Source organism: Oncorhynchus nerka, linkage group LG2, assembly GCF_034236695.1.
Source record: "Oncorhynchus nerka isolate Pitt River linkage group LG2, Oner_Uvic_2.0, whole genome shotgun sequence".
In the NCBI taxonomy this organism is placed as follows: domain Eukaryota; kingdom Metazoa; phylum Chordata; class Actinopteri; order Salmoniformes; family Salmonidae; genus Oncorhynchus; species Oncorhynchus nerka.
The window spans coordinates 28704367-28712845 of record NC_088397.1 but is presented as its reverse complement, the minus strand read 5'-3'; positions in this window follow the sequence as shown (position 1 = coordinate 28712845).

Here is an 8479-nt window from a genome sequence, read left to right as displayed (position 1 = left end):
AATATCCTTGCGCCACTTCAAGCAATTGTTAACAGTGAGCCGAATTAGATAAGACCGAGCATTCAACTCCCACAGCATCCCCATGTTGTCTAGAGTCTTGTGAATTGAATCCTCTTTGATTCTTGGTTGAACCGAAAGAGGGGCACGACTTACCTCCGGTCTCCGCCCAGATCATTCCGGAAGAGCTCTCTCCTGAAATTTTTTCCAAGACGACAGCTAATGATATTTACATCGCCAACGGATGATTTTTATCGCTTATTAACGTTTACTAATACCTAAAGTAGCATTACAAACGTATTTGAAGTGTTTTGTGAAAGTTTATCGTCTACTTTTTGAATTTTAAAAATGACGTTACGTTGTGAAATCGCTGTTTTTTCGTTTATCACACAGTCTACATATAACGATATCTTGGCTTTATATGGCCCGATTTAATCGAAATAAAGACCCAATAGTGTTTATGGGACATCTAGGAGTGCCAACAAAGAAGATGGTGAAAGGTAATGACTGTTTTCTATTTTATTGTGCGGTTTGTGTAACGCCGAAATGCTAATTATTTTGTTTACGTCCCCTGCTGTGCTTTTCTGTTGTAGTGTATTGGTGCATGCTATCAGATAATAGCTTCTCATGCTGTCGCCGAAAAGCATTTTAAAAATCTGACTTGTTGCCTGGATTCACAACGAGTGTAGCTTTAATTTGATACCCTGCATGTGTATTTTAATGAACTTTTGAGTTTTAACTAATACTATTAGCATTTAGCGTAGCACATTTGCATTTCCAGAGCTCTAGTTGGGACGCAAGCGTCCCAACTAGAGGCAAGAGGTTAAGACTGTTGGAAAAGCATTCCAGGTAAATCTGATTGAGACAATGCCAAGAGTGTGCAAAGCTGTCAAGAATCTCAAATATAAAAAATAATTACTTTTTTAAACACTTTTTTGGTTACTACATGATTCCATATATGCAATTTCATAGTTTGTTGTCTTCACTTTTTTGTACAATGTAGAACATAGTCAAAATAAATGTTTGGCAACTGAACTTTCTCTAAGTAAATCTAAAGTATGGTCATTCTTCCTCTAAACTGGGTTCTTCAGAGTATCTAAACTTCATTAGAAGCTAGTTCTGCAATGCTATAGAGGGAGGGTCTGGCTTAAAGCCCCACTCCTGAAAAAGAAAGATCTAGAGACCAAGCCAGAACGGTTGTCTGGACACAGCATCGCTTGCATAACCATAACAGTAACACATTAATACAGCGCTTCATGACAAAATATGTGATTCCAAAAAGACTGATCGAATAGGAGCCCGGTGCATGTGGACCACAATGGATGCACCTTTCAAAATATAGCCACAAGGGAGGATACCTCTCGAGGAGCACTGATGGGTGAGCATATGGAAAGAGGATTGTGGGATCACAGAGAGAGACAGAGAGAGAGAGAGAGAGAGAAAATGGCCTTACGAATAGCCCTCAGCTGGAGAGTAACACTTCATTTACAGCTGACAGGTTAATGCTTTATTACTTGTTATAAGCCTGTATGAACCTTTATAACATCTTGTAAAGGTTTATAATACGTTACATTTTCTCCAATTTGATATCCCACTGGGCACAGACGTCAGTTCAACGTCCATTTACAACGTCTACTTACATTTGGTTGAGTTGTCAAATGTTATTTGTCACACGCACCAAATACGATAGGTGTTAATCTTACAGTGAAATGCTTACTTTTACAACCCATAACCAACAATGCAGTTAAGAAAAATAAGTGAAGTAAAAAAATAAAAATAATAATAATTAAAAGAGAAGCAGTAAACTGTAGTGAGGCTATATACAGGGGCTACCGGAGTCAATGTGCAGGGGCACAGGTTAGTCGAGGTAATTTAGGTAATATGTACATGTAGGTAGAGTTAAAGTGACTAATAAACAGAGAGTAGCAGCAGCGTAAAAGAGGGGGTGGGGGGACGACAACGACGACAATGCAAATAGTCTGGGTAGCCATTTGATTAGCTGTTCAGGAGTCTTATGTCTTGGGGGTAGAAGCTGTTAAGAAGCCTTTTGGACCTAGCCTTTTGGACTTGGCGCTCCGGCACCGCTTGCTGGGCGGTAGCAGAGATAACAGTCTATGACTAGGGTGGCTGGCTGGAGTCTTTGGCAATTTGTAGGGCCTTCCTCTGACACCGCCTGGTATAGAGGTCCTGGATGGCAGGAAGCTTGGCCCCAGTGATGTACTGGGCCATACGCACTACCCTCTGTAGTGCCTGGTGGCCGGAGGCCGAGCAGTTCCCATACCAGGCAGTGATGCAAACAGTCAGGATGCTCTCGATGATGCAGCTGTAGAACCTTTTGAGGATCTGAGGACCCATGCCAAATGTTTTCAGGCTCCTGAAGGGGAATAGGCTTTGTCGTGCCCACTTCACGACTAACGTGAAGTCAATGTGAAATCAACCAAAACAATTCACCATGACATTGGATTTAGGTTAAAATATACAATTCCTTTACGTTGATGAGTTTTTGCAAATCCAATCAGTTTTGTTGATCCATGTTGATCCCAAACAAAGAAAAACGTTCACCAAATACAGAATTAGAGCTCATAGCGTGGCAATTGAAACAGGACGCCATCAAAAAAAAACGTTGTTAGCCAGACAGGACAGACTGTCATCCCTTTGTGTCAGGAGAGATTAAAAAGTGAAGACAATTTTCTAATCTCCTGCCTCAAATATCTATTAATTAAGACACTCCCCAAATTCAAAAGACTCCCCAAATTTAAAATGAGAAGTTCTACATTCACAGAACAATCAAACAAAGAAACACTTTGTATATTTTTGGGGAAAGGTCCGATGTTACCGAGTTGGCAGCACGGTATGTCATAGCTTGCTACAAGCTAAGGGAGGAAACATAAAAATGTACTATTTTCTCCATGTATTATAAGTAATAGACAAATGATACTGAGTTTTCCATGACTGACCAGGTGAATCAAGGTGACAGCTATGATCCATTATTGGTGTCACTTCAAATCAGTGTAGATGAAGGGGAGGAAACTGGTTAAAGAAGGATTAAGCATTTAGATAATTCAGACACGGCTTGTGTAGGAGTGCCATTCAGAGGATGAATGGGCAAGACACAATATTTAAGTGCCTTTGAACAGGGTAGGTGCCAGGCGCACTAATTTGAGTGTGTCAAGAACTGCAACACTGCTGGGTTTTTCACGCTCAACAGTATCCCTTGTGTATCTAGAATGGTCCACCACCCAAAGAACACCCAGCTAACTTGACACACCTGTGGGAAGCATTGGAGTCAACATGGGCCAGCATCCCTGTTGAACACTTTCAACACCTTGTAGAGTCCATGCCCAGATGAATTGAGGCTGTTCTGTTTTTGTTGAATTAGTCTGAACGTTGACCCATTATTACATTTCTGTATTGTATATTTAATTGTTATATGTATTATTCCAGTATTATTATTATTATTATTATTATTATATCTACTATTCTTTTTGTCACTGTTGTCTTCAAGTTTTGTGTATCACTTTGCTTTGGCAACATTGACCTTGTCCTTCATGGCAATAAAGCATATTGAATATAAATATAGTAGAGACAGAGACAGAGTAAATCACTCAGCCAATAATAACAGGGTGATGACAGGGAGAAGAAGTGTCTGGCTGCTTTGGGGAGACAAGATCAACCTGCCCAATATGATACAACTATACAGGGAGAACGTTCACATACTGGTGTATACTACTAGTCAATACAAGCACAAAGTTATAAACCTGCCACAACTCTACAAGAGCATTCTCAATGGCCCTAGCCCTCACCCTCCGATCCAACAGGTAGCAGACATGCTCAATGTGATTCATATCCGGGCTCTTCGTTGGCCATCTTAGAACACCTACATTCCTGTCTTGCAGGAAATCACGCACAGAACGAGCAGTATGGCTGGTGGCATTGTCATGCTGGAGGGTCATGTCAGGATGAGCCTGCAGGAAGGGTACCACATGAGGGAGGAGGATGTCTTCCCTGTAACACACAGCGTTGAGATAGCCTGCAATGACAACAAGCTCAGTCCGATGATGCTGTGACACACCGCCTCAGACCATCCCGGACCCTCCACCTCCAAATCGATCCTGCTCCAGAGTACAGGCATCGGTGTAACGCTCATTCCTTCGACGATAAACGCGAATCCGACCATCACCCCTGGTGAGACAAAACCGCAACTTGTCAGTGTAGAGCACCATTTGCCAGTCCTGGCCGGCCCAGCGACGGTGGGTTTGTGCCCATAGCCGACGTTGTTGCCGGTGATGTTTGGTGAGGGCCTGCCTTACAACAGGCCTACAAACCCTCAGTCCAGCCTCTCTCAGCCTATTGCGGACAGTCTGAGCACTGAAGGAGGGATTGTGCGTTCCAGGTGTAACTCGGACAGTTGTTGTTGTCATCCTGTACCTGTCCCGCAGGTGTGATGTTCGGGTGTACCGATCCTGTGCAGGTGTTGTTACACGTGGTCTGCCACTGCGAGGACGATCAGCTTGTCTGTCCCGTCTCCCTGTAGCGCTGTCTTAGGCTCACAGTACGGACATGGGAATTTATTGCCCTGGCCACATCTGCAGTCCTCATGCCTCCTTGCAGCATGCCTAAGGCACGTTCACGCAGATGAGCAGGAACCCTGGGCATCTTTCTTTTGGTGTTTTTCAGAACCAGTAAAAAGGCCTCTTTAGTGTCCTAAAGGACTATGACCTTAAGGACTAAAGGCCAAATTCAATATTTTATCAAATAATGTTTAAATTTTTTATTTATTTTGGGGATACCTAAAGGGACCCAAAAATTCAAAATCAAACAGCTAAATGATCCATGGTATGATCGTATTAAAACAATTCCATATGTTAGCTTAGCTTGAGAGAGACAGCGGTAGAGGAGAGAAGGAGAAGACAGTGGGCAGAAGAGAGGCCAGGCAGGCTGTGTTTGGACCGGTTCCTTGCCTGAGGGATGATACATTTCCCGGCTGTCTTCCAGCCATCAGGTTTTGTTTAATGTTTCCTTCCTCCATGCCAGAAAGATGTATTTTGGAGATGATTCCAAATCATGCTTGACATTTCTACATTGCACCGATGCCAGGGCGGCAGCCAAAACTGCTTATTTAGTGTGTCAATAGGTTAAAAAAATAAGAAAAACTACACAGCTTTAACTTACAACAAGCATGTACGAACAACCAAACATTTCTACAGCTGCTGTCTGAGCACTGTCTAACGTAAAAACAGATAAAATAACCACTCAAAACGAATCAAAAATAGACCTCAACTATTAAGGATAACTGTGCTAGAAAAATATGCCAATATTTCAAAACACATTGAGATTTGAGGTATTTGGAGTCGTGAATGATTTAGCCCTGTGAAGCGCTCCAATATGGGCCTTCAGCACCAGAGGACGTAGTTTAGGGACAAGACTTTGTGAGACGCAATCACATCCAGCTGTTCAGCTGTTTTGTTGATGGATGATTTTTTTGGGAAGCATATGTATCCATTTACTAGTGAAAGGGTTAGGAAAAATAGTTCAAACTTACAAATATGCTCTCTATCTCCTCTACCCCTCTCTCTCTCTCTCTCTCACACTTTGTTAGGATAGGAACACAAGTGAAGAAGAGAATGAGAGTAAATAAATATCACTAAATATGGTCAGATTTCAAACTATGCAGTAAGCAAAAAAACATCTACTGAACAAAAATATAAAACACATGTAGTGTTGGTCTCATGTTTCATGAGCTGAAACAAATAATCACAGAAATGTTTCATTCGCCAAAAAAAAGCGTATTTCTCTCAAATATTGTGCACAAATTTGTTTACATCCCTGTTAGTGAGCATTTTTCCTTTGCCAAGATAATCTATCCACCTGACAGGTGTGGCATATCAAGAAGCTAGTTAAACACCATGATCATTACACAGGTGCACCTTGTGCTGTGGACAATAAAAGGCCACTCCAAAATGTGCAGTTTTGTCACACAACACAATGCCACAGATGTCTGTAGTTTCGAGGGAGTGTGCAATTGGCATGCTGACTGCAGGAATGTCCACCACACAGAGAATTTGTCAGTAGGTCCAACCGGCCTCACAACCGCAGACTGTATGGCGTCGTGCGGGCGAGCGTTGCAGATGTCAACGTTGTGAAAAGAATGCCCCATGGTTGTGGGGGGTTATGCTATGGGCAGGAATAAACTACAATCAACACAATTGTATTTTATCGATGGCAATTTGAGATACCGTGACGATACATGAGGCCCATTGTCGTGCCATTCATCCGCCGCCTTCACCTCATGTTTCAGCATTTTAATGCACGGACCCATGTCGCAAGGGTACACAATTCCTGGAAGCTGAAAATGTCCCAGTTCTTCCACCGATTTCCTTATATGAACCGTAACTCAGTAAAATTGTTGCATGTTGAGTTTACATTTTTGTTCAGTATTTTCTTATCCACCAACCTCTGAATAGTGATACTACCCGGGTCGTGAATCCTTGTAGGGAACATATGTCATGTAATTCAAATCCAGACCCTTCTTAGGCCATTAACCCCTTGGCTATAAGCCCAGACATACGCTACCTCTCAAATTAAAAGGGTTCCTGCTCCGTGCTCCCACTAAAAGACCTGTCATTAAGGTCATTTGCTAGCTCAGGTTCTCCGTCTCAGGTATTCTTTCACAACTGGCTGACTGCATCCATCCACCAATAGGAGACTTAGCAGCCATCCTCAACTGCAAGGCTAAGTCATAGTGAGTGCACCGCTATAGGCTACCATCCCCAGAGAGAGACAAGACGCTGAAGTCAAAACCTACCAGTCGCTGACTGTCGCCTAGCATCCATGATGCGCTCATTCAGTGGTTAAGTCAGGTATAGCGTTGAGGGTACATGCACTTGTTAGCACCTCTCAACAAGTCCATTTCACAAGGCAATGCTAAACTGATGACAGGTGCCATTGACAATCTGACATAACAACAATGTTTAAAGTGTCATCAGAACGGACCTCCGCTTGTCATTAAGGGGTGGGTGGGGGATGCTCGGAGGAGAGACTAGTCTTTTACTTGGTGGTCAGGCGTCCAGGCGGGGCTCCTGTTTACGACCGCCCGGAGGTGAGAGGTTAACACTAAAGCGTGTTGTTAGGGCTCTAGCATTGTGACATTACATTACATTACATTTAAGTCATTTAGCAGACGCTCTTATCCAGAGCGACTTACAAATTGGTGCGTTCACCTTAAGACATCCAGTGGAACAGCCACTTTACAATAGTGCATCTTTAAAGGGGGGGGTGAGAAGGATTACTTTATCCTATCCTAGGTATTCCTGAAAGAGGTGGGGTTTCAGGTGTCTCCGGAAGGTGGTGATTGACTCCGCTGTCCTGGCGTCGTGAGGGAGTTTGTTCCACCATTGGGGGGCCAGAGCAGCGAACAGTTTTGACTGGGCTGCGCGGGAACTGTACTTCCTCAGTGGTAGGGAGGCGAGCAGGCCAGAGGTGGATGAACGCAGTGCCCTTGTTTGGGTGTAGGGCCTGATCAGAGCCTGGAGGTACTGAGGTGCCGTTCCCCTCACAGCTCCGTAGGCAAGCACCATGGTCTTGTAGCGGATGCGAGCTTCAACTGGAAGCCAGTGGAGAGAGCGGAGGAGCGGGGTGACGTGAGAGAACTTGGGAAGGTTTAACACCAGACGGGCAGCGGCGTTCTGGATGAGTTGTAGGGGTTTAATGGCACAGGCAGGGAGCCCAGCCAACAGCGAGTTGCAGTAATCCAGACGGGAGATGACAAGTGCCTGGATTAGGACCTGCGCTGCTTCCTGTGTGAGGCAGGGTCGTATTCTGCGGATGTTGTAGAGCATGAACCTACAAGAACGGGCCACCGCCTTGATGTTAGTTGAGAACGACAGGGTGTTGTCCAGGATCACGCCAAGGTTCTTAGCGCTCTGGGAGGAGGACACAATGGAGTTGTCAACCGTGATGGCGAGATCATGGAATGGGCAGTCCTTCCCCGGGAGGAAGAGCAGCTCCGTCTTGCCGAGGTTCAGCTTGAGGTGGTGATCCGTCATCCACACTGATATGTCTGCCAGACATGCAGAGATGCGATTCGCCACCTGGTCATCAGAAGGGGGAAAGGAGAAGATTAATTGTGTGTCGTCTGCATAGCAATGATAGGAGAGACCATGTGAGGTTATGACAGAGCCAAGTGACTTGGTGTATAGCGAGAATAGGAGAGGGCCTAGAACAGAGCCCTGGGGGACGCCAGTGGTGAGAGCGCGTGGTGAGGAGACAGATTCTCGCCACGCCACCTGGTAGGAGAGACCTGTCAGGTAGGACGCAATCCAAGCGTGGGCCGCGCCGGAGATGCCCAACTCGGAGAGGGTGGAGAGGAGGATCTGATGGTTCACAGTATCGAAGGCAGCCGATAGGTCTAGAAGGATGAGAGCAGAGGAGAGAGAGTTAGCTTTAGCAGTGCGGAGCGCCTCCGTGATACAGAGAAGAGCAG